Below are 25,062 nucleotides of genomic sequence, written 5' to 3'. Positions count from 1 at the left end.
AAATTCAGAATCTGGGAACTCAAAATCAGGAATTCCGGAATATAGAATATTAAAATAGTATCAACAGTTTAGAATATTGGAATCTAGAATCTCCGAATCTAGAATCTCGAAAGCTAGAATCTAGCATATATAATCTTGAAACTTGGAATCTAGAATCTAGGTATTCAGAGTCTTGGTATTTACAATTTTAGAATTTAGACACTAAAACTTGGAGCTTAAAATGTAGTAACATATTAAGAATTTTGGAACCTAGAATTCAAGAATTTGACACTCTGGGTTTAAGATGGATTTTCTTTGAGTGAATACATTTTTCTGAATACTTTGCTTAAACTTCTAGATCTAATGATTCAGAACTCCAAAATCTAGAATCTTGGAATCTAGAACTTTGGAATATAGAATCTCGAATTCTAGAATCTAGCATCTAGAATGTTGGTCAGAGTCCTAGTATTTACGATCTTAGAATTTCAAAACTAATATGTAGTACATATTAAGAATTTGACACTTTGGGTTTAAGATGTATTTTCTTCGAGTCGACGTATTAAAAAAGCTTAAATTTCTAGATCATATGATTTAAAATAGTAGATCCTAAGTCATCAGTATAGAATATTAGAATTTAGAATCTTGAAATTCAGAATCTTGAAATGTAGAACCTTGGAATTCAAAATCCTGGAATCCAGAATATTGGAATCTTAGGATCTCGGTTTCTAAAATCTTGGAATTTAGAAGCTTGAAATTCAGAGTCCAATTAGTATTTACTTATCTGTAGTAGAATTTTCAAACTAAAACTTCGAGCTTCAAATGCAGTACATATCTATTAAAAATTTTGGATCAATGATTTCAAGAATTTGAGGTTTTGGTCTTTTTGAGCTAACGCATTTTTCTAAAAATTCTATATTTTTAAAAGCTTAAAATTCTAAACCTAATCATTCAGAACGGTAAAACATAGGTCAACAATTTAGAATCTTGGAATTCAGAATCCTGGAATTTTGAATGTAGAATATCGGAATCTAGAACCTCTTAGTCTAGAATCTCTGAATCTAGAATCTCTGAATAGAATTTTGAATATTGGAATGTTGAATCTAGAAATTTGGAATTCATAATCTTGGTATTTACTTATTTAATTCTGTATCTATTGCATTACTCAGAACAGCCATGTAGAATCTTACAATTCAGAGTCTGAATGTAGAATTTCGAATTCTAGAATATTGGAATTTAAAATACTGAAATCTAGAATCTAGGCATTCAAAGTCTTAGATTTACAGAGATCAAGAAATGTAAGCTTTTAAAAATATAGAATTTTCAGAAATTCAAAGGAAATACGTCTTAAACCAAAAGTGTAAAATTCTGGCATCAAAAATTCTTGATATGCATTACATTTTAAATTCCAGGTTTTAAGTTTTGAAATTCTATGTTTATAAATAGTAAGAAGACTCTGAATACCAAGAATCCAGATTTCAGGATTCTAGATTTAAACTTTCTAGATTACAGGATTTTAGATTCCAAGATTCACGATTCTGGGTTCCAAGGTTCTAGATTTCAAGATTCTAGATTATGAGTTCCGGGTTTTGGAGTTTCAAGATTCTGAGTTCCAAGAATCTAAATTCTAATATCCTAAATTATTAACTAAAGTTCTATAGTTCTAAATCATTTGATCTAGAAATCTAAGCTTTTAAAAATATTGAATTTTCAGAAAAATGCCTTAAGTCAAAGAAAATATATCTTAAACCAAAAGTGTCAAATTCTAGCATCCAAAATTCTTAATATGGATTAAATTTTAAATTCCAGGTTTTAAGTTTTGAAATTCTGTGTTTATAAATAGGTAAGAAGACTCTGAATACCAAGAATCTAGATTTCAGGATTCGAGATTCAAACTTTCTAGATTACAGGATTTTAGATTCCAAGATTCACGATTCTGGGTTCCAAGGTTCTAGATTTCAAGATTCTAGATTCTGAGTTCCGGGTTTTGGAGTTTCAGGATTCTGAATTCCAAGAATCTAAATTCTAATATCCTAAATTATTAAGTAAAGTTCTATAGTTCTAAATCATTTGATCTAGAAATCTAAGCTTTTAAAAATATTGAATTTTCAGAAAAATGCCTTAAGTCAAAGAAAATATATCTTAAACCAAAAGTGTCAAATTCTAGCATCCAAAATTCTTAATATGGATTACATTTTAAATTCCAGGTTTTAAGTTTTGAAATTCTGTGTTTATAAATAGGTAAGAAGACTCTGAATACCAAGAATCTAGATTTCAGGATTCGAGATTCAAACTTTCTAGATTACAGGATTTTAGATTCCAAGATTCACGATTCTGGGTTCCAAGGTTCTAGATTTCAAGATTCTAGATTCTGAGTTCCGGGTTTTGGAGTTTCAGGATTCTGAATTGCAAGAATCTAAATTCTAATATCCTAAATTATTAACTAAAGTTCTATAGTTCTGAATCATTTGATCTAGAAATCTAAGCTTTTAAAAATATTGCATTTTCAGAAAAATGCCTTGATTCAAAGAAAATATATCTTAAACCAAAAGTGTCAAATTCTAGCATCCAAAATTCTTAATATGCATTACATTTTAAATTCCAGGTTTTAAGTTTTGAAATTCTGTGTTTATAAATAGTAAGAAGACTCTGAATACCAAGAATCTAGATTTCAGGATTCTAGATTCAAACTTTCCAGATTACAGGATTTTAGATTCCAAGATTCACGATTCTGGGTTCCAAGGTTCTAGATTTCAAGATTCTAGATTCTGAGTTCCGGGTTTTGGAGTTTCAGGATTCTGAATTCTAAGAATCTAAATTCTAATATCCCAAATTATTAAGTAAAGTTCTATAGTTCTAAATCATTTGATCTAGAAATCTAAGCTTTTAAAAATATTGCATTTTCAGAAAAATGCCTTAAGTCAAAGAAAATATATCTTAAACCAAAAGTGTCAAATTCTAGCATCCAAAATTCTTAATATGCATTACATTTTAAATTCCAGGTTTTAAGTTTTGAAATTCTATCTTTCTAAATAGTAAGAAGACTCTGAATATCAAGAATCTAGATTTCAGGATTCTAGATTCAAACTTTCTAGATTACAGGATTTTAGATTCCAAGATTCACGATTCTGGGTTCCAAGGTTCTAGATTTCAAGATTCTAGATTATGAGTTCCGGGTTTTGGAGTTTCAGGATTCTGGGTTCCAAGAATCTAAATTCTAATATCCGAAATTATTAACTAATGTTCTACAGTTCTAAATCATTTGATCTAGAGATCTAAGCTTTTAAAAATATTGCATTTTCAGAAAAATGCCTTAAGTCAAAGAAAATATATCTTAAACCAAAAGTGTCAAATTCTAGCATCCAAAATTCTTAATATGCATTACATTTTAAATTCCAGGTTTTAAGTTTTGAAATTCTATGTTTATAAATAGTAAGAAGACTCTGAATATCAAGAATCTAGATTTCAGGATTCTAGATTCAAACTTTCTAGATTACAGGATTTTAGATTCCAAGATTCACGATTCTGGGTTCCAAGGTTCTAGATTTCAAGATTCTAGATTATGAGTTTCGGGTTTTCGAGTTTCAGGATTTTGAGTTCCAAGAATCTGAATTAGAACTTAAGACAGGCATTTAGTATATTACAATTCAGTCTTGGAATGTAGAATATATCGAATTCTAGAATCTCGGCCTCTAGAAAATTGGAATCTAAAATCCTGTAATCTAGAATCCAGAAATCTAGAATCTTGGAATTCAGGGTCAGGAAAATTTCAAAAATAGCAACATTGAAAAATCAAGAAATCAAAAAAATCGAAACATCGAAAAATTTAGAAATAGAAAAGTCAAAAAATTCAGAAATCGAAAAGTCGAAAAATCAAAAAATAAATAGAAAAACTGAAAAATCCTAAAATCAAAGTTTAAAAAATTTAGAAAACAAAAGCAGAGAAATCGAAAATTCGAAAAATTTTGAAATCAACAAGTCGAAAAATTGGCAAATCGAAGTTGAAAAATTAAGAAAACGAAAGATCGAGTTTTTTTCTTAATGTATATACAAAAATTTACCATTTTAAACAAGTCGAAAAATTGAAAAATCGGAAAGTCGGAAAATCGAAAAAATGAAAAACAAAAAAATTAAAAAATCACAAAACCCAAAAAACAGAAAATTGAAAAATCGAGAAATCGAAGTTGAAAAATTGAGCAAACGAAAAATCAAAATGTGGGAAAATTGAGAATATGAGTAACCGAGAAATCGAAAAATCTAGAAATCAAGAAGTCGAAAAATTGAGACATCAAAAAATTGAAAAATCGAAAAACCGAGGAACAGAAACATCGAAAGTCGAAAAATCGAGAAGAGTAAAAATCAAGAAGTCGAAAAATGGATTCTCCGAAAAACTGAAACAGAAATTAAAAAATCGTTCGAGGGCGGAGCTTAGTTACAAAATTCATATTTGCTTGTGTCTATTTTAAAGATTTTGACACAATCTTGAGGGCCACGTGTGTCGAATTTAAATGATCATGACACATACGAACTTTTCATTTAAGCTCCACCCCCGTCTCACGTCCAATAAGAAAATGAATCACAATTTAGATGGGGCGGGTGGGTGGGGCTTATCCTTTGATTTTCTTTTCTTAACATACATAGCCTTCGTTCAACAATAAAACACTTAAAATATCAAATGATAAATCTGAGGTTAGAACTACCGTCTATTCAAAAATTAAAAATTCACTGCCTGTTGAATTAAGTTGGTAGCAAATAAAACTTTCTAGGGCTGATTTATTTTGACTTTTTTTTGTTAATTTGTGTAGTTTTCTTTTTTGTTAGGAAATATAAACTTTGCATTTAAGCTCCGCCCTCCGTCTCACGACGAATAAGAATGTTGATCAAAGTTTAAGTGGGTGGGGCATATCCATAGATGTTCTTTCCGTAATAAACAGTCTTCCTTCAACAATAAAATACTTAAAACTTAAAACAGTGAATTTGAGGTTATAATTATGTTTTAAGTGTCGTGTTGTTGAAAGAAAAGTATAGAAGTTAAGAAAAACAAGCCAATGATTCATCTTTTGTTAAAAATATGAAAAAAATTAATTTTTGTTTAGTGTGGAATGTACTCTTACAGCTGGTGTTGTGACATCTGAGACTTATTTATCGAATTTGGTGATTTAACTCGAACTGTTGGCAACAAATAACAATTGTGCAACATAGGTATTTTCAAGGCAAACAAATTCTTCTTCGTTGTGAATCGTGCTTTCACGGCTGCCACTAATAAGAATTGAAACTCCCTAAACCCGATTCGAATATTCCTTCTTTGAAATAAACGCCGCTTTCGGTTTATCGTCCCAGAACAAACATCACTTTATCCTTTTGTTGATAGCAGTGGCGATCTTCCCGTATCCATCTCCCCAAAAACCAAACAAAATTCGCCGCCGCACCTGTCAAGATGGCGTCCGACTCACAAAAAAAATCAATTTTCCCTTCACACTCCTAACAAAACCCGGGCCCGAATAATGCAACAAAAATCTATCCATTTTCGACAGCTTTGTCGTCCGTATAATACTCGCACAGTCTAGGGTTGCATAATGCAAGGGGAGGTCCGTCAATAAATACAGGGTGGCTGACACATTCGCCCAGACGAATAATCGATAGCGTTCGTCTTCATTAGGGTGCAACCCCCGTACCTGCACCCCAAAGCACAGGTGAACGGGTAGCATCGGAATGTGCACTACGTCGTGTGTTATAGTGACGAAAAGTCGCCTTTTTCCGAAACGGAGTCAATGTCTCCGATCTGTCGAGTTGAAAGTCAACCTTGTCGACTTATTAAATCGACCAGCAGAGGCAAAGGCAATGGCCGAGGCTAGAAACTGCTGTCCCACTTTTAGTCGGCGTTTCAACATTCTGTTCTCATGCACAGAATAAAGAACGGTAAAACAGCCGTTACGAGAAATGCCGGCGACTCCGTCGCCAAACTGCACTCTCCACCCCAAAAGCCGCCAGGCCGAGGCGTAGCCGAGGCACCTAATCGCCGGCCAATCCGACATTCCTAAGAGAAATTCCGCGCAAAAAACATCTAATTGGAGTAGGCCGTGAACCGTGAAAGTCAGCGACGTCATAACCTCACTTCGGCCGGATTAATTAGACGGATGTTTTATGGCTTTACGTGAATCGATCGGGTTCTTTGCGAAGAGGATGAAGAAGAGGATTTAATTACCGGATTGAGAATTCGCCGGCTTGAATCTGGAGCATCAAATATGGATGAAGCCCGTATCGAAGTTTTGATAATTGATCAAGTTATGTTGGTAGGAATGTAGAAAGTTTGTGTGGCACCCCTGGGGGGGTTGTATGTTTGCATATTCGAAGAGACGAGAATTGACTCGCTGGGTGGAGGCGGCGGAAACGTGCGTGGAAAATTTCAGGACGCACGCAATCATACACCCAGAGAAAATTTTATTCCGACGGTTGGCAGCAAATAAATAGTAATTTTTACATCGCCAGTTGGTACCACCTCAAAGCTTTTTCAGGGATTTGTTGTTGTCACACCACAATCTCCACTATCAATGTTGACGTTTGCGATTAAATCAAAACACGAACGACTTGACTGACTGACATTCGATAAAATGACAGAAGCCCATTTCACACCACAAAACCCCTAACCTCAAACCAAACACCCAAAACAAATACCCACCAAGGATGTGCTGATAAACAACAAAAAATACGCCGATAACGAGCACAAAAACGTCGAGCAGGAAAAACTCGTATCCTCGTTAAATAATCAAACATATCGAACACCTGTGAAAGTGACATAATTAAAATCCAATAAACCCGAGACTCCGTCCAGAATTCGCTCGTAACAACGTAACCTTCGTCGGCTTGAGCGTGACCTTAATTGCAATGACGTGACGTTTTTTCAAAAAGCGCTATTTTGCGAACATCAAGGAGGCGCTGAGTCACTTTTGAGGTTACGTTGCCGAAATTTCGGGAGCGTCGGGAACGGTCGACGCGGTTCGATCTTGATACGGTTCGGAAACATTCCCGACGTCTTCAGGTGGTCCCGATAAATTCCGCTCCATCTTAGTAAAAACGAGTCGAAGGTCAGTGGCGCATCTAACGGATAGAGCGATGAGCGGCGTTGCCAGATGGAGCGGAGGAATTTCGTGCGGCTTCGGGAGAGGTCGGGAAAATTCGGAAATTTAGTGTGACGGGCAACTGAAACACGAATATTGCTAGTTTTCGTCATTTTTTGACAGCAGGTATTTTTTGTTTTTGACAGTGTCGACATTGCTCACTTTGACATTTCTTTATTTAAATTTAAATGCAAAATACAATTTTTAGTAGTCACAACTTGACTTCACTAAACTTATAATAATGCAAATCGGTAGATCTGGCAACGCTGGTGATTCAGCTGGACATAATTCTAGCCCCAAATTCACCATTGGCAATTTACATTGTATTTTATTGTTGAAAGAATACAGAATGATAAAAAAATAGTAAAAAAAACCGACACTAAACTTTTGAAAATATTAAACGTCGAAATTGGTTAATTAACCTCATAATTCTAATGTGTTTTAACGGACTGCATTGTCTTGTTAATTTAATAACAATAAAGCATCAAAATTACGAAGTCATTTTGGAAGCATTTGGTTCAGACCCCCCATCACAATTATGATGAATTTGTTGTCAAAATATAAACTATATACATTAAGAAAAAGAAGCCAATGATTAAGCCCTACCCACCCGCCCATGTCTCAATTGTGATGAATTTTTTTATTCGTCGTCAGCTGGTGGGCGGAGCTTAAATGCAAAATCTCTATTTCTTTAGAAGAAATGACCATGTGAAACGTCACCAAGGTTGCCAAATCTACTTTTGAGAAAGTAGGAATATTTTGTCTCAAAATAGTCTATTTTCCAGAATGCGATCAAACATGTTTCACTTGGTAATTTTTTGTACAGAAATATGGACTTCGTAATTAAGCTCCGCCCGCTAGCGTCTCATAACGAATCAAAAAAATAGATCACAAGAGATTACGGCGAGTGGGGAGGGGGCATATTCTTAGGCGTCTTTTTTTAACATATACAGTTTTCTTGCACAACACGATACTTAAATCATGTTTAACATGGTAATTTCTTGTAGAGAAATATGAACTTTGTAAATAAGCTCCGCCCCCCGTCTCACGACGAATGAAAAAAAGAATCGCAATTGAAATGAGGCGGGTGGACGTTGCTATATTTAGCTTCTTTCTTAATATACCCAGTTTTTTTTTTCATAACACAATACTCCAGACATAATTAAAATAGTTCATTTTTGTAGACAAAATATGATTTTACAATTAAGCTCCGCTCCTCGATCTGACAACAAATGAAAAATTCACCACAATTGAGACCGGGGTGGGTGGGTGGGGCTTTGTCATTCGCTTCTTTTTGTACTTAGTTTGTGATTAATTTTTCATTTGTTTTCAGATCAAGGGGCGGGGCTTAATTGCAAAATATTTGATTCTCTAAAAAGATTATTAAAGAATCTCGGGGGTTCCGAGTGTGCTTTTTAAGAAGATTATGAAGGAATCTCACGGGCCACAAGTGTCGATTTTAAATTATTATGACATTTACGAACCTTTTGTTTAGTCTCCGCCCCTCCATCCCACGACGAATAAGAAAATTAATCACAATTAAAATGGGGCGGGTGGGTGGGGCTTCTTAGCCAACCACTTTCTTTTCGTAATAGACACAATCTTCTTTCAAGAGTAAAATATGTACTTAAAATGATGAATTTGACGATTAAGAAAAATGAATCAAAAATTAAGCCCCACCCACCCGCCCAATCTCAATTGTGACGAATTTTTTATTCGTTATGAGATCGAGGGGCGGAGTTTAAATGCAAAATCTCTCTGTTCGAGGCATGATCGTATTGGAGAAAATAGACCCTTAGTAGAAAAAATAGGGAATGGATATTTTTATCCTCTCACAAGTAAAAGATCGAGAGAAAAAGAAAAAACTATACAAAAATAAAAATTTTAATATACACAACTTAGAGATCGGTAGATCTGGCAACACTGGTGATTCTGCTGGACATAATTCTAACCCCAAATTCACCATTGGCAATTTACATTGTATTTTATTGTTGAAAGAAGACCATACAGAGTGATAAAAATTAGTTAAAAAAAACCGACACCAAACTTTTGAAAATATTAAACGTCAAAATTGGTTAATTAACCTCATAATTCTAATGCGGTTTAATGGACTGCATTGTCTTGTTAAACAATTAAGTATTAATAATTTAATAACAATAAAGCATCAAAGTTACGAAGTCAATTTTGAAACATCTGGTTCAAACATTTTTTTCATCACCCTGTATATATTAAGAAAAACAAGCCAATAATTAAGCCCCACCCATCACAATTGTGATGATTTTTACCATTTGTTGTCAAAATATAAACTATATACATTAAGAAAAAGAAGTCAATGATTAAGCCCCACCCACCCGCCCATGTCTCAATTGTGATGAATTTTTTTATTCGTCGTCAGCTGGTGGGCGGAGCTTAAATGCAAAATCTCTATTTCTTTAAAGAAGAAATGGCCATGTGAAACGTCACCCAGGTTGCCAGATCTACTTTTGAGAAAATAGGAATATGCATTCCCTATTTTGACTCAAAATATTCTATTTTCGAGAATACGATCAAACATGTTTCACTTGGTAATTTTTTGTACAGAAATATGGACTTCGTAATTAAGCTCCGCCCGATCCGTCTCATAACGAATCAAAAAAATTATCACAAGAGATTAGGGCGGGTGGGTGGGGCATATTGGCGTCTTTTTTTAACATATACAGTTTTCTTGCACAACACGATACTTAAATCATGTTTAACATGGTAATTTCTTGTAGAGAAATATGACCTTTGTAAATAAGCTCCGCCCCCCGTCTAACGACGAATAAAAAAAGTAATCGCGATTGTAGTAGGGCGGGTGGACGTTGTTATATTTAGCTTTTTTTTAATATACCTAGTTTTTTTTTCATAACAAAATACTTCACACATATCTAAAACAGTTAATTTTTGTTGACAAATATGATTTTGCAATTAAGCTCCGCCCCTCGATCTGACGACAAATGAAAAATTCACCACAATTGAGACCGGGGTGGGTGGGTGGGGCTTTGTCATTCGCTTCTTTTTGTACTTAGTTTGTGATTAATTTTTCATTTGTTTTCAGATCAAGGGGCGGGGCTTAATTGCAAAATTTATATTTGATTCTCTAAAAAGATTATTAAAGAATCTCGGGGGTTCCGAGTGTGTTTGTTAAGAAGAGTATGAAGGAATCTCAGGGGCCACAAGTGTCAATTAACTTTTTATTTAGGCTCCGCCCCTCCATCCCACGACGAATAAGAAAATTAATCACAATTAAAATGGGGCGGGTGGGTGGGGCTTCGTAGCCAACCACTTTCTTTTCGTAATAGACAATCTTCTTTCAAGAGTAAAATATGTACTTAAATGATGAATTTGACGATTAAGAAAAATCTCAATTGTGACGAATTTTTTATTCGTTAGGAGATCGAGGGGCGGAGTTTAAATGCAAAATCCATATGTTCGAGGCATGGTCGTATTGGAGAAAATAGACCCTTATGAGAAAAATCGGGAATGGATATTTTTATCCTCTCAAAAGCAAAACATCGAGAGAAAAAGAAAAAACTATACAAAAATAAAAAGTTTAATATACACAACGTAGAGATCGGTGGATCTGGCAACACTGGTGACGCAGCTGGAGATAATTATAACCTCAAATTGACCATTTAAAATGTTAGGTATTTAAATGTTGAAAGAAGAATGTCTACATTACGAAAATAAAGTCGAAGGATAAGCCCCACCCACCCGCCCGATCTCAATTGTAACGAATTTCTTATTCGTTATCAAATCGAGGGGCGGAGCTTAAATGCACAGTCCATATGTCTGAGGCATGATCGTATTGTAAAAAATAGACCATTTTAGAAAAAATATATACTGAATATTCTTTTTTTCTCAAAAGCAAAAGTACACAAAAAAAAACACTTTTCTGTATGTTTATAGTGTAAATTGGTGGACTGTGGAACACTGGTGACTCAGCTGGACGTAATTTTAACCTCAAATTAACCATTTAATATTTCACGTATTTTATTGTTTTGACCCCACCGGTCTCAATCGTGATGAATTTTTTATTCGTTGCGAGACCGAGGGGCGGAGCTTAACAACAAAGTCCATATTTACGTACCAAGTGATACATGTATTATCGCATTATTGACAAATATTGAAAAAAACTACACAAATAAAACAAGCGTAAACCAATAGATCCGACAACCCCGCTCGCCCGTTTTCGGCGCGCCGCTCGCCCGTTACTGTGCACCGGAAATAGTTTCGTTTTCGCGTCGTCCGGTTGGCACTACGCGCCTAAAATTTTCGGACCCCAGTAGGCTTCGAATTGCGATTTTCGGCCTTGACATTTCTCCCTCCGCCGACTTTGCTCCCAAACAAAACCTCATCGATCCACACGAAAATAACATTTATTAATCACTTCATTTGACATCAAACCTCATGGCAATTATGGTTTGCTAATAGATTTCGTATCGTCAGTGAACCCAATTATTATCGATCTCAGACGCGCCCTAATGCTAAATCATCAAGGTTAGTGACCCAAAGACGTCGCCGGCGCTCATGTAGAATTGTAGATGATGCGGGGCTTTCTTTTTTTTTCCTTTTCGGGACGCAATTATCGTATCTTTGTTTTATCGTAATCTGAGCTGACGAATGTCAGCCGGCTTATCGAAGGCTGAATTAGGCGATAAAAATAGACGAGATAATCGAGTTTCGCAAATGTGACGAGCTCGAAATTTAAGAACCGACGAGAACACGTGTATTGATTGCTAGTTCTTGAGGTTTGCGAGTCGGAAAGTGGGTGGCATTTGACTCACGTTCCGTAGGAGTGTTCGTGTGTGCGGTGGATGCAGTCGCTGGAAAGCGAACTGCGAAAAAAACAAGCTTTTGGGGAGTTTAATGCGGGGTTGGCAACGCGAAATAACATAACCTCAAACCCCAATTGTGTCGGAAGTGATTTTTCAGCTGCGTGAACCTGTCTTTGATCTGTCACCAGAACCCAACGACTTCGTATTTACTTGTATCAATCCCGACACCACTGTTCAACTGGTTTCACGTTACAAGAGTAACAAGTGCACAACAAAAGAACAAAAACGAGGTTAGGTTACTCGATTGTCAAAAATCACCTCTATAAATATCACAATAGTAAAATTTACGCAAAGATTACATTTTTGACACCATCACGACCACCAACGTGATAAAGATCTAATCATTTACTTTCAAAATAACCTCAAACGCGTTTCACACTATCACGAACTTCGAGTGTCACATTTATGTGTAAACTACCCACACAAAAATAACTAAATCGGTTCTAAAAATGAAACAATGCTCACTCTTTTGTTTCGGGTTAAAACGTGCTCCGCACCTGTCACTTTTGACACATGAACTTAGTCACCAAGGTTGGTACCGCACTTACTAAAAAAGCTCCTCGATTCATCACCTTTAATAATACCCGAGACAGTTGGCAGCGCCGCGACTCAAGATAGACGGCTAAATTATCACCGTACGTTTTGACACTTTTTCACTGTTGTAAACTCGACCCAGTTCCAATCAAAGCGCACTTACGTCACGTGACAAACGATCGGAAACAATTGCATGTTTTGACAGCTTCGACCGCATAATAACAACAATCCCCTAAACCCTTTTCACACTACAACATTTTGCAATCCTAATACGATTAGCGTTTTTGTCTGAAGGTTGGCAATCCGTGCGCCGCCTACTATTAGCGCGTCAAGAAGGCGGTACTTAACCCTCACAGGGGGGTACTACTTGAAAACGGATAAAAGGGAAACCGCAACCATTACTTTCGCTCGCATGGGCGAAATAGCCCGCGGGAACAAGAGTAGTCAGTCAAGCCACAATCACACGAGTTAATCGCGGAATAAACAACTGTCATTCTAACTTTTCAATTACCAATGTCATCCGAAGAGCTTTTCGAGTGCGAACTTGTCCCAAAAAAATCAGGTTTACTACATCTGGAAGAGTGTTTACTTACAGCGTTTGCACAATTTTGAACCAACAGGTTCTTAGATCTACCACAACTGGCCCGATTTACACCGAAAAACGCGGCCAACCTTGAACTGCTTTAGCGCAAATGTCGTTAATTGAAAAGTCGCGAGTGTAAATTTGGGGTTATGTTGACTAAACCGTCGATGTAGAAATGGCGGTGCAGAAGCACGTTTTAATCCAAAACAAAAGCTCAGGTGGGAATAAGTGAGGTTAATGGCCGCGGTAAGTTTTCAAAATGGCACTTACGCGCTTCGAAATCTAGTAAACACATAACCTCAAATAGATACAACGCAAGGAAGCGAGTGTAATTTTGGCGCGGTGTTTGTTTTGTTGTTGCCAATTATCAAAAATTCGTGGTTTGTTTTTATTAATAACCGCATTGTTTTGGGTGACGCTAACTTCAAACGAGTGCAAACACACGTTTCGAATTAGTCAAAGTGTCAAAACGGAGCGTCATTTGAGTTGTGTGAACCTGACTTTTCTATAATCTATGGATGATTGCGTGATTGTCAAAATTGACGGTGACAAGTTATGCAAAATAACCTCAAATTTGCGCGACAAGTGTCCGAAGACGTTTTACACCGACCAAAATTTCGAGTGTCGTATTTGTTTCTGTGTAACTACCCACACAGAAATAACTAAATCTGTTCTATTTTAATCATTCCGTTGCACTGATGATTCCTGAAAGTTTCTTCGAGCGTCGACAGTCAAACAATGCCGAGTCTTTTGTTTCGGATTAAAACGTGCTTCTCCACCTGTCAGTTTTGACGTGTGACATTAGACACTAAACACCGTCAAGGTTGGTAACGTGCATATTAAAAAAAGTTTCTCTATTCATCACTTTTAATAATATCCGAGACAGTTGGCAGCGAGGCAACAAGATCGGGTTCGAAATAATCAGCGTACGTTTTGACAGTTTTTCAGTGTAAACTCGACCCAATTCCAATCAAAGAAAAACAAAACGGTTGTCGGGGAGACGTGACAAGACGATAAGAAAAGTGAGTCAGGTTCACACGACACTTTTTTTTTTTCGTTGTATTTTCGAATTTTATAATTTCGCGATATTAAGACGCTTCGTATTTGTCTGTTTTTATCACTCCCGCAACCTTGAACCGCTTTCCCGATTTTTCGTCTCGAAAGTTGGTAATCCGGCGGCCGCCTACTGGATGCCCGCTCGCCATTGCGGCACCTCCTAGTACCGTCTCTGGTCTCAACGAAGCGGTACTCACCCTCTCCGCTGTAATCCACAAAGACACACCGTAATCCAAATCACTGTCACTCGCACTTCACAAAGAGTAGCGAAAATGGCACTCGCACCACCTCGATCGGTTCTGCCGCCCAAAATAGCCCAGCGGCGGCGACGTGGCAGCGATGGCAGGAACCAAAATAGTCACACACCACAATCACACCGAGTTATCGTCGAGTAAACACAGCGTAGTCACAGTGCACGGCGGCGCATCGCGGGGGCGGGGGGCTGCTAGGGCGCGAGCGGGGTAGGCCGAGAGACGTCCATGGCTGGGCGCGACGCTTCACTCAAAAATTACACTTTTGTCGGTTGGCGGCGCGAGCGACACGGAGGCGACGGCTGCGAGACCTCGAATGAGCGGAGCAGGCGACGAGGAAAACAACGCGGCGGTGGGGGCTGGAGTGGGGGCCGACGACCGAAGCGACGGTAAAACCACTTTGTAGCTGCTGCTCACGTGAGGCGGAGGAGGAAATGCCGGGATGATGGAGGGAGGTGGCAGGTTGCTGGAGGTGCAAGTGTGCAGGATGCAGGAGGCGGTGGGAATTCGCGGCTGCGACTCTGTTTTGGCCGTCTTGGGTTTTTTACTTTTATTCATTTCAAGGTTGGCGATTTTGCACTGCGATTCGGGGAAGTGTCAAAAGGATGCGCGGCGTTTATGAGTTAATAAGAATTGTTATGTTTCGCGTAATTGGGAGATCATTGGATACCGGGAACTTGGGTATTGACTTTTTCTAATAAAAGAGCTTCAAGGTGAAGGTTTTCGTGGGAGGATGGTGCAAGAAATGTCAACCCTACACTGTTATTATCACCGAGTATTGACGATTCGCCTCAAGTTTTCTATTGTGTTGAGACTGTAACAACTGTGAAAAATAAAAACACCGTCTCTTCTACTTTAATTAAACCACATTTAAACGTCAAATCCAGAAAAATAACCGATTTACCAGCGCAGTTCATCAACATGTCAAATTTACGATGACAGCATAAACAACAAGTGAAACTTTCTCAAAAACTGCACCTGTCATTTTAATTTTAAAATCCATGTTTAAATGTCAATTTTACACCGTAATTATTCAAAGTTGAGAGTTTGTTAGAAGTTCTCTTATAAAATATATGAATATTTCTACGACGTAAATTGAAAGTTTGCTTAAAAGGGACGCACTCAGCTTTGAATAAAGATATTCCAATTTTGACAGAATTCTACGCTGCTAGTTGTTTAAATGTATCTGTTACAGCTAATATCCGAAATCCGTTATTATGCATAATAACTAGACATTTTAGGAATTATGCGTAATAACTAAACTTGTCAGTTATTATGCGTAATAACTGAAATTTTCAGTTATTATGCATAATAACGGAAACGTTTAGGTAATATTGATAATAACTAACAGAGGAACAGGAATTATGCATAATATTTTCAAAAAAGCTACCCACCCTGCCTCCCTTTCCCCTACATATCACATGTACAGTTGATTTAAAAAAAAACGGGACAAATTACAGTAACAGAAACGTCATATTCCCATTGCTTTTCATTGATCTATGAGAACCTGAATTGCTCATCTTGTCCCGTTTTTTGTAAAATCAGCTATTATGCATAATTCCTATTCCTCTGTTAGTTATTATCAATATTACCTAAACGTTTCCGTTATTATGCATAATAACTGAAAATTTCAGTTATTACGCATAATAGCTGACAAGTTTAGTTATTACGCATAATTCCTAAAATGTCTAGTTATTATGCATAATAACGGATTTCGGATATTAGCTGTAACATATCCATACTTACTAATTTTGTAAGCATTGTTAATATATATTTTAAGAAAATTAAGCAATTAAGCACCGCCTCCCGGCTCACGACGAATAAAAAAATTCGTCACAATGGAGATGGGAGCGTGTGGGCGGGGCTTATGTTTTGCATTTTTCCTTAGTCTTCTTTTTGCAACAAAAAACTTAAAACATATTTGGTAAATTTTTGTAAATAAATCTGGACTTGGTATTTAAGCTCCACCTCTCAACCTGATAACAAAGTAAAGTTCATCACAATTGAGACACGGGCGGGTGGGTGGGGCTTAATCATTGGCTTCTCTTTCTTAATGTATATAGTTTTCTGTATCTTATTGATGAAAGAAAATTATGTATATTACGAAAATCAAGCCAATGGATAAGCCCCACCCACCCACCCCCATCACAATTGTGATAAATTTTTCATTTGTTGTCAGATCGAGGGGTGGAACTTAATATTGTAAAATTTCTCGACAAAAATTTAGCATTTAAAAATATTTTACGTTTCTTGTTGTGAAAAGATGATAAGACATTTTAAGAAAAACGAGGTAAAATGTAAGCCCCACCCACCCACCCACCCCTATTTCAATTGTGATGACTTTTTTTTTATTCGTCGCCAGATCCCCCATCTGGCGACGCCCCCCGCGAAGTTTAATTGCAAAATCTCTATTTCTTTACAAGAAATGACCATGTGAAACATCACCAGGGTTGCCAGATCTATCGATTAGAGTATAGTAGGTTTTTTCTTCTCTCTTTTGATAATTTCTTATACTTTTCAGAAAATAAGAATTTTTATTCCCTATTTTTTCTCAAAATAGTCTATTTTCAAAAAATATCATATCTCAAACACATTTCATTTGATAATTTCTTGTATAGAAATCTCAAATCTCAATCGAGAGAGAGGAGTTCGTAATTAAGCTCCGCTCCCGTCTTACTACGAATATAAAAATTGATCACAAGAAATGAGGGCGGGGGGCATGTTTAATGTGGTAATTTCTTGTAGAGAAATATGAAGTTTGTAAATAAGCTCCGCCCCCATCGCACGACGAATAAAAGAATTATATTAAGAGAAAGTCAATGGATGAGCCCCACCCACCCTCCCCTGTCTAAATTGTGATAAATTTTCCATTTGTTGTTAGATCGAGGAGTGGAGCTTAATATTGTAAGATCTATATTTCTCGACAAAAATTTAGCATTTTACGTTTCTTGTTGTGAGAAGATGATAACGCATTTTAAGAAAAACAAGGTAAAATATAAGCCCCACCCACCCACCCCTATTTCAATTGTGATGATTTTTTTTATTCGTCGCCAGATAGGGGCGGAGTTTAATTACAAAATCTCTATTTCTTTACAAGAAATGACCATGTGAAATGTCACCAGGGTTGCCAGATCTATCGATTAGAGTATATTAGATTTTTTCTTCCCCCTTTTGATAATTTCTTGTACTTTTCAGAAAATAAGAATTTTTATTCCCTATTTTTTCTCAAAATAGTCTATTTTCAAAAAATATCGTACCTCAAACACATTTCATTTGATAATTTCTTGTGTAGAAATATTGAGTTCGTAATTAGGCTCCGCCCCCATCGCACGACAAATAAAAAAATTAATCGCAATGGAGACGGGGCGGGTGGGCGGGGCTTATATTCAGCCTTTTTCTTTAATATACATAGTCTTTTTTGCACTACGAAGCCCTTCAAACATTTAAGAAAGGTAAATTTTTGTAAACAAGCATGGATTTTGCAATTAAGCTCCGCCCCTCGATCTGACAGCAAATGAAGAAGTCACCACAATTGAGATTGGGATAGGTGGGTGGTTTTGTGGGGCTTTACAAGAAATTACCTTGTGAAATGTCACCAGTGTTGCCAGATCTAAAGATGTTTTAAGTTTCTTGTTGTGAGAACGCATATTGAAAAAAAAAAAAGGAAAAATATAAGCCCCACCCACCCGCCCCTATTGCAATTGTGATGAATTTTTCTATTTGTCGTTAACTGAGGGGTGGACGTTAATTGCAAAATCCCTGCTTCTTTACCGGGTTGCCAGATCTACAGATTACAGTACACTGGTTTTTTTCTTTCTCTTTCCATATCTCCTTGTATTTTTGGAAAAATAAAAATATTTATTCCCTATTTTTTCTCTAAGTAGTGTATTTTCAACAATACGATCAGGTTTCACTTGATAATTTCTTGTACAGAAATATGGACTTTGTAAATAAGCTCCGCCCCCATCGCACGACGAATAAAAGAATTATATTACGAGAAAGTCAATGGATGAGCCCCACCCACCCGCCCCTGTCTCAATTGTGATGAATTTTTCATTTGTTGTCAGATCGAGGGGTGGAGCTTAATATTGTAAAATCTATATTTCTCGACAAAAATTTAGCAGTAAAAGATGTTTTAAGTTTCTTGTTGTGAGAAGTTGACAACACATGTTAAAAAGAAGGAAAAATATAAGCCCCACCCACCCGCTCCTATTTCAATTGTGATGATTTTTTCTATTCGTCGTTAACTGAGGGGTGGACGTTAATTGCAAAATCCCTGCTTCTTTACCGGGTTGCCAGATCTACCGATTACAGTACACTGGTTTTTTTCTTTCTCTTTCCATATCTCCTTGTATTTTTGGAAAAATAAAAATATTTATTTCCTATTTTTTCTCAAAATAGTCTATTTTCAACAATATGATACCTCAAACATATTTCACTTGATAATTTCTTGTATAGAAATATGGAATTCGTAATTAAGCTCCGCCCCCGTCTTACTACGAATATAAAAATTGATCACAAGAAATGAGGGCGGGGGGCATGTTTAATGTGGTAATTTCTTGTAGAGAAATATGAACTTTGTAAATAAGCTCCGCCCCCATCGCACGACGAATAAAAGAATTATATTACGAGAAAGTCAATAGAATTGTCTCAATTGTGACAAATTTTTCATTTGTTGTCAGATCGAGGGGTGGAGCTTAATATTGTAAAATCTATATTTCTCGACAAAAATTTACCAGTAAAAGATGTTTTAAGTTTCTTGTTGTGAGAAGCTGACAACACCTGTTAAAAAGAAGGAAAAATATAAGCCCCACCCACCCTCCCCTATTTCAATTGTGATGAATTTTTCTATTTGTCGTTAACTGAGGGGTGGACGTTAATTGCAAAATCCCTGCTTCTTTACCGGGTTGCCAGATCTACCGATTACAATACACTGTTTTTTTTCTTTCTCTTTCCATATCTCCTTGTATTTTTGGAAAAATAAAAATATTTATTCCCTATTTTTTCTCAAAGTAGTGTATTTTCAACAATACGATCAGGTTTCACTTGATAATTTCTTGTACAGAAATATGGACTTTGTAAATAAGCTCCGCCCCCATCGTACGACGAATAAAAGAATTCTATTACGAGGAAATCAATGGATGAGCCCCACCCACCCGCCCCTGTCTCAATTGTGATGAATTTTTCATTTGTTGTCAGATCGAGGGGTGGAGCTTAATATTGTAAAACCTATATTTCTCGACAAAAATTTAGCAGTAAATGATGTTTTAAGTTTCTTGTTGTGAGAAGTTGACAACACATGTTAAAAAGAAGGAAAAATATAAGCCCCACCCACCCGCCCCTATTTCAATTGTGATTAATTTTTCTATTCGTCGTCAACTGAGGGGCGGACGTTAATTGCAAAATCCCTGCTTCTTTACAGGGTTGCCAGATCTACCGATTACAGTGCAGTAGTTCTTTTCTTTCTCTTTCCATATCTCCTTGTATTTTTGAATAATAACAATATTTATTTCCTATTTTTTCTCAAAATAGTGTATTTTCAACAGTACGATCAGGTTTCACTTGGTAATTTCTTGTACAGAAATATGCACTTTGTAAATAAGCTCCGCCTTCCCGACTCACGACGAATAGAAAACATAATCGCACTTGATATGGGAGCGGTGGGGCGTGGCTTATATTTAGCCTTTTTTTCTCAATATACGTATTCTTTTTTCAAAACAAGTATTTCGAACATGTTCAAAATGGTAAATTTTTGTAGACAAATATGGACTTTGAAATTAAGCTCCGCCCCTTGATGTGACAACAAATGAAAAAAGATCAGGGCGGGTGGGTGAGGCTTCATCATTGGCTTCTTTTTCTTGATACATATATAGTTTTCTATTGACAACACAGCACTTAAAACATGCTTTCTTGTAGAAAAAAAAGTACATATGTATTTTGCAATTAAGCTCCGCCCCCAGTTCATAATTGAGAATGGATCAGGTGGGCGGGGCATATGTTTTGCCTTTTTTCTAAATATACGTAATCTTCTTTTCATAACAAGAAACTTAAAACATGGTAAATTTTTGTCGACATATCTGACAACAAATGAAACATTTATCACAATTGAGACAGGGGCGGGTGGGTGGGGCTTAATCTTTGGCTTCTTTTCTTAATGTATATAGTCTTTTTTTTCAACAACACGATACTTAAAACATAATTCTAATGTCAAATTCACCATTTGATATTTTAAATATTTTATTGTTGATATATTTCAAGTATTTTATTCATGAAAGAAGACTATGAATATTACGAAAAGCAAACCAATGGGTAAACCCCACCCACCCACCCCCATCACAATTCTGATAAATTTCCATTTGTTATCAGATCGAGGGGTGGAGCTTAATATTGTAAGATCTACAGTTCCCGACAAAAAATTTCAAACATCACTTTTCTATCATGTCAAAAATTTTAATGTAGTCTATGCTTTATTGTCATTATTTCGGACAGCTGGAATGTCAAACTTTCAAAATTCCAGCTTACGCTACAGCTACATTCATGTAAGTGTCAAATGTAAAAGTTAAAAATGACTGTCAAATATTTAGGTTAGAAACATCTAAAGGTTGCTTTACACTATCTGACGACTGAATGACATTGACGTCTGAAATTTTTTGGCGGCAACTGTATATTTCTCGACAAAAATTTATCATTTAAAGATATTTTATGTTTCTTGTTGTGAGAAGACGATAACGCATTTTAAGAAAAACAAGGTAAAATATAAGCCCCACCCACCCACCCCTATTTCAATTGTGATGATTTTTTTTTATTCGTCGCCAGATGGGGGGCGGAGCTTAATTGCAAAATCTCTATTTCTTTATAAGAAATAACCATGTGAAACGTCACCAGGGTGCCAGATCTATCGATTAGAGTATAGTAGGTTTTTTCTTCCCCCTTTTAATACTTTCTTGTACTTTTCAGAAAATAAGAATTTTTATTCCCTATTATTTCTCAAAATGGTCTATTTTCAACAATGTGATACCTCAAACATATTTCATTTGATAATTTCTTGTATAGAAATATCGAGTTCGTAATTAAGCTCCGCCCCCGTCTTATTACGAATATAAAAATTGATCACAAGAAATGAGGGCGGGGGCATGTTTAATGTGGTAATTTCTTGTAGAGAAATATGAACTTTGTAAATAAGCTCCGCCCCCATCGCACGACGAATAAAAGTAATTCTTTTATATTACGAGAAAGTCAATGGATGAGCCCCACCCACTCGCCCCTGTCTCAATTGTGATGAATTTTCATTTGTTGTCAGATCGAGGGGTGGAGCTTAATATTATAAAATCTATATTTCTCGACAAAAATTTAGCAGTAAAAGATGTTTTAAGTTTCTTGTTGTGAGAAGACGACAACGCATGTTTAAAAAAAAGGAAAAATAGAAGCTCCACCCACCCACCCCTATTTCAATTGTGATGATTTTTTTTTATTTGTCGCCAGATGGGGGCGGAGCTTAACTGCAAAATCTCTATTTCTTTACAAGAAATGACCATGTGAAACGTCACCAGGGTTGCCAGATCTATCGATTAGAGTATAGTAGGTTTTTTCCTTCCCCCTTTTGATAATTTCTTGTACTTTTCAAAAAATAAGAATTTTTATTCCCTATTTTTCTCAAAATAGTCTATTTTCAACAATATGATACCTCAAACATATTTCATTTGATAATTTCTTGTATAGAAATATCGAGTTCGTAATTAAGCTCCGCTCCCGTCTTATTACGAATATAAAAATTGTTCACAAGAAATGAGGGCGGGGGGCATGTTTAATGTGGTAATTTCATGTAGAGAAATATGAACTTTGTAAATAGGCTCCGCCCCGATCGCACGACGAATAAAAGAATTCTATTACGAGAAAGTCAATAGATGAGAACCACCCACCCGCCCCTGTCTCAATTGTGACGAATTTTTCATTTGTTGTCAGATCGAGGGGTGGAGCTTAATATTGTAAAATCTATAGTTCTCGACAAAAATTTAGCAGTAAAAGATGTTTTAAGTTTCTTGTTGTGAGAAGTTGACAACACATGTTAAAAAGAAGGAAAAATATAAGCCCCACCCACCCGCCTTTATTTCAATTGTGATGAATTTTTCTATTCGTCGTCAACTGAGGGGCGGACGTTAATTGCAAAATCCCTGCTTCTTTACAGGGTTGCCAGATTTACCGATTGCAGTACAGTGGTTTTTTCTTTCTCGTTCGATATCTCGTATTTTTGAAAAAATAAAAATATTTATTCCCTATTTTTTCTCAAAATAGTTTATTTTCAACAATTCGATCAGGTTTGACTTGCTAATTTCTTGTACAGAAATATGAACTTTGTAAATAAGCTCCGCCTCCTCGACTCACGACGAATAGAAAAAATAATCGCACTTGAGATGGGGGCGGTCGGACGTGGCTTATATTTAGCCTTTTTTTTTCTCAATATACGTATTCTTTTTTCAAAACAAATATTTCGAACATGTTTAAAATGGTAAATTTTTGTATACAAATATGGACTTTGAAATTAAACTCCGCCCCTTGATCTGACAACAAATGAAAAAGGATCATGTCGGGTGGGTGGGGCTTCATCATTGGCTTCTTTTTCTTAATATATATAGTTTTCTCTTGACAACACAGCATTTAAAAAATGCTTTCTTGTAGAAAAAAAAATACATATGTGTTTTGCAATTAAGCTCCGTTCCCAGCTCATAATTGAGAATGGATCAGGTGGGCGGGGCTTATGCTTTGCCTTTTTTCTTAATATACGTAGTCTTCTTTTCATAACAAGAACTTAAAACATGGTTGAAATGGTAAATTTTTGTCGACAAATATTTTGCAATTAAGCTCCGCCCCTCAATCTGACAACAAATGAAAAATGCATCACAATTGAGACAGGGGCCTTCTTTTCTTAATGTATATAGTTTTTTTTTCAACGACACGATACTTAAAACATAATTCTAATTTCAAGTTCGCCATTTGATATTTTAAATATTTTATTGTTGAAAGAAGACTATGTTTATTATGAAAAGAAAGTCAATGGATAAGCCCCACCCGCTCGCCCCACTTCAATTGTGATTAATTTTTTTATTCGTCGTGAGGCAGGGGGCGGAGCTTAGATGTAGAATACATATTTCTATATAAGAAATATATTTTAAGTATCGTGTTATTGAAAACAAAAAAACTAAACATATTAAGAAAAATAGATCAAGAATTAGGCCCCACCCACCCGCCCGATCTCCGTTGTGACGAAGTTTTTATTCGTTATGAGATCGAGGGGCGGAGCCTGAATGCAAAGTTCATATTTCTCTACAAAAAATTATCATGTTGTTGAAAGAAAACTACAAATATTAAGAAAAAAAAGCCGAAAATCAAGCCCCACCCACCCGCCCGATCTCCGTTGTGACGAAGTTTTTATTCGTTGTGAGATCGAGGGGCGGCGCTTAACTACAAAATCCATATTTTTGTACAAGAAATAACCAAGTGATACATGTTTGAAGGTTTACCGTATTGTTGTAAATACTGAAAAAAAATGTAAAAAAACTACAAAAATAAAACTTTGCAGCGTAGGTCACAGATTCAAATATCAGATTTGTGAAGAATACCGATTTTCCAGTGTAGTTTCATAAAAAGAACAAACTGTTATCAGCCGCTGTAGTTTCAGAGTTTATGTTCAGAAAAATGTCAAATTTACACCGTAATTATTAAAAGTTGATAATTTGTCAAAAGTTCTTTTAATCAAGTCTACTTTACGTTTTTCCAATTTAAACGGTGGTATGATATGTCCAAATACATCAAGTTTGTTCAAATCAGGATTTTTCAGTGTAGATATATGTACAAGAACGACGTTATTAATTACAGTTGGATGTTTATAAGATGCTCTATTTTTGTACAACTTAATGGGAACATTTGTCATATCCATAGTTTGACAGCTGTCCGACTAAAATAAGTAAATGTCAAATTTATGACGTTAACAACAACACGTGAAACTTACTCAAGGATTGACTGACGTTTAAGGACGTGTTCGACGGACCTGTCACTTTAAAGTCGATGTTTTAATCTTTCAGCAAAATGTCAAACTTACACTGTAATTATTAAAATTGAAAGTTCTACTTGTCATTTAATTGGAATTACATCCATACTTGACGGTTCTCTAAATGACATTTTCATGTGTTATGTTATAATTGTGACGTGTTGATTCTTACTAATGTCAAAAATGTACGCTGTTAGTAATAGAAGGCGAAATTTTGTTAATTCGGTCTACAAGATGAGAAAACTGTTCGTCAAGCGTAAACTTTTCTAGGTGGCCTCCAAACTTCATCATGTCAAACTTACGCTGTTACTAAATAAGTTCTCTCTAGGTAAATAAACAATGCTTACACTACTTGTGGCTTTTCTTTTCCTGTACCCACTTATATCTATTTTCTTCACGTATGTGGGTCAGTCGGTTATCTCCATTCCCACTTCGCAACTTCTTGATTACTTACTCTTTACAACTTTAGTTGTTCAAATCTTTGTCTTTTTTTAACATATCCATCAATTTCGCTATTCCAGTCGCCTACTCTTACTTTTCCTCTTCCTCCAATATTTCCCAAGGTCACCAACTTTCCAGTGTACTCACCACGGCTTACCTTCCGCTTATAACAATGCAACGCATTCTAACGTTTTGAGCACGA

The 25,062-nt window shown here is 36.1% G+C and overlaps 1 protein-coding gene across 1 annotated transcript in view; it reads right to left on the bottom strand.

Annotated features, from left to right (window-relative positions):
• LOC135125337 (uncharacterized) overlaps window positions 1-14,691 on the bottom strand; it is a 151,784-nt gene extending 137,093 nt beyond the window's left edge. Inside the window, exon 1 of the mRNA XM_064050837.1 lies at window positions 14,321-14,691. The gene's annotated coding sequence lies outside the window, so the exon portion shown is untranslated. The remainder of the gene's footprint in view (window positions 1-14,320) is intronic.
• Between the last annotated feature and the right edge of the window lie 10,371 nt (window positions 14,692-25,062).

The sequence above is a fragment of the Zophobas morio genome, unplaced genomic scaffold (genome assembly GCF_036711695.1).
Source record: "Zophobas morio isolate AGI-343-1 ecotype UQ-CSIRO unplaced genomic scaffold, CSIRO_AGI_Zmor_V1 ptg000008l, whole genome shotgun sequence".
Classification (NCBI taxonomy): Eukaryota; Metazoa; Arthropoda; class Insecta; order Coleoptera; family Tenebrionidae; genus Zophobas; species Zophobas morio.
The sequence above is the reverse complement of the archived record's forward strand: the minus strand, read 5'-3'. Positions and strand labels throughout refer to the sequence as shown.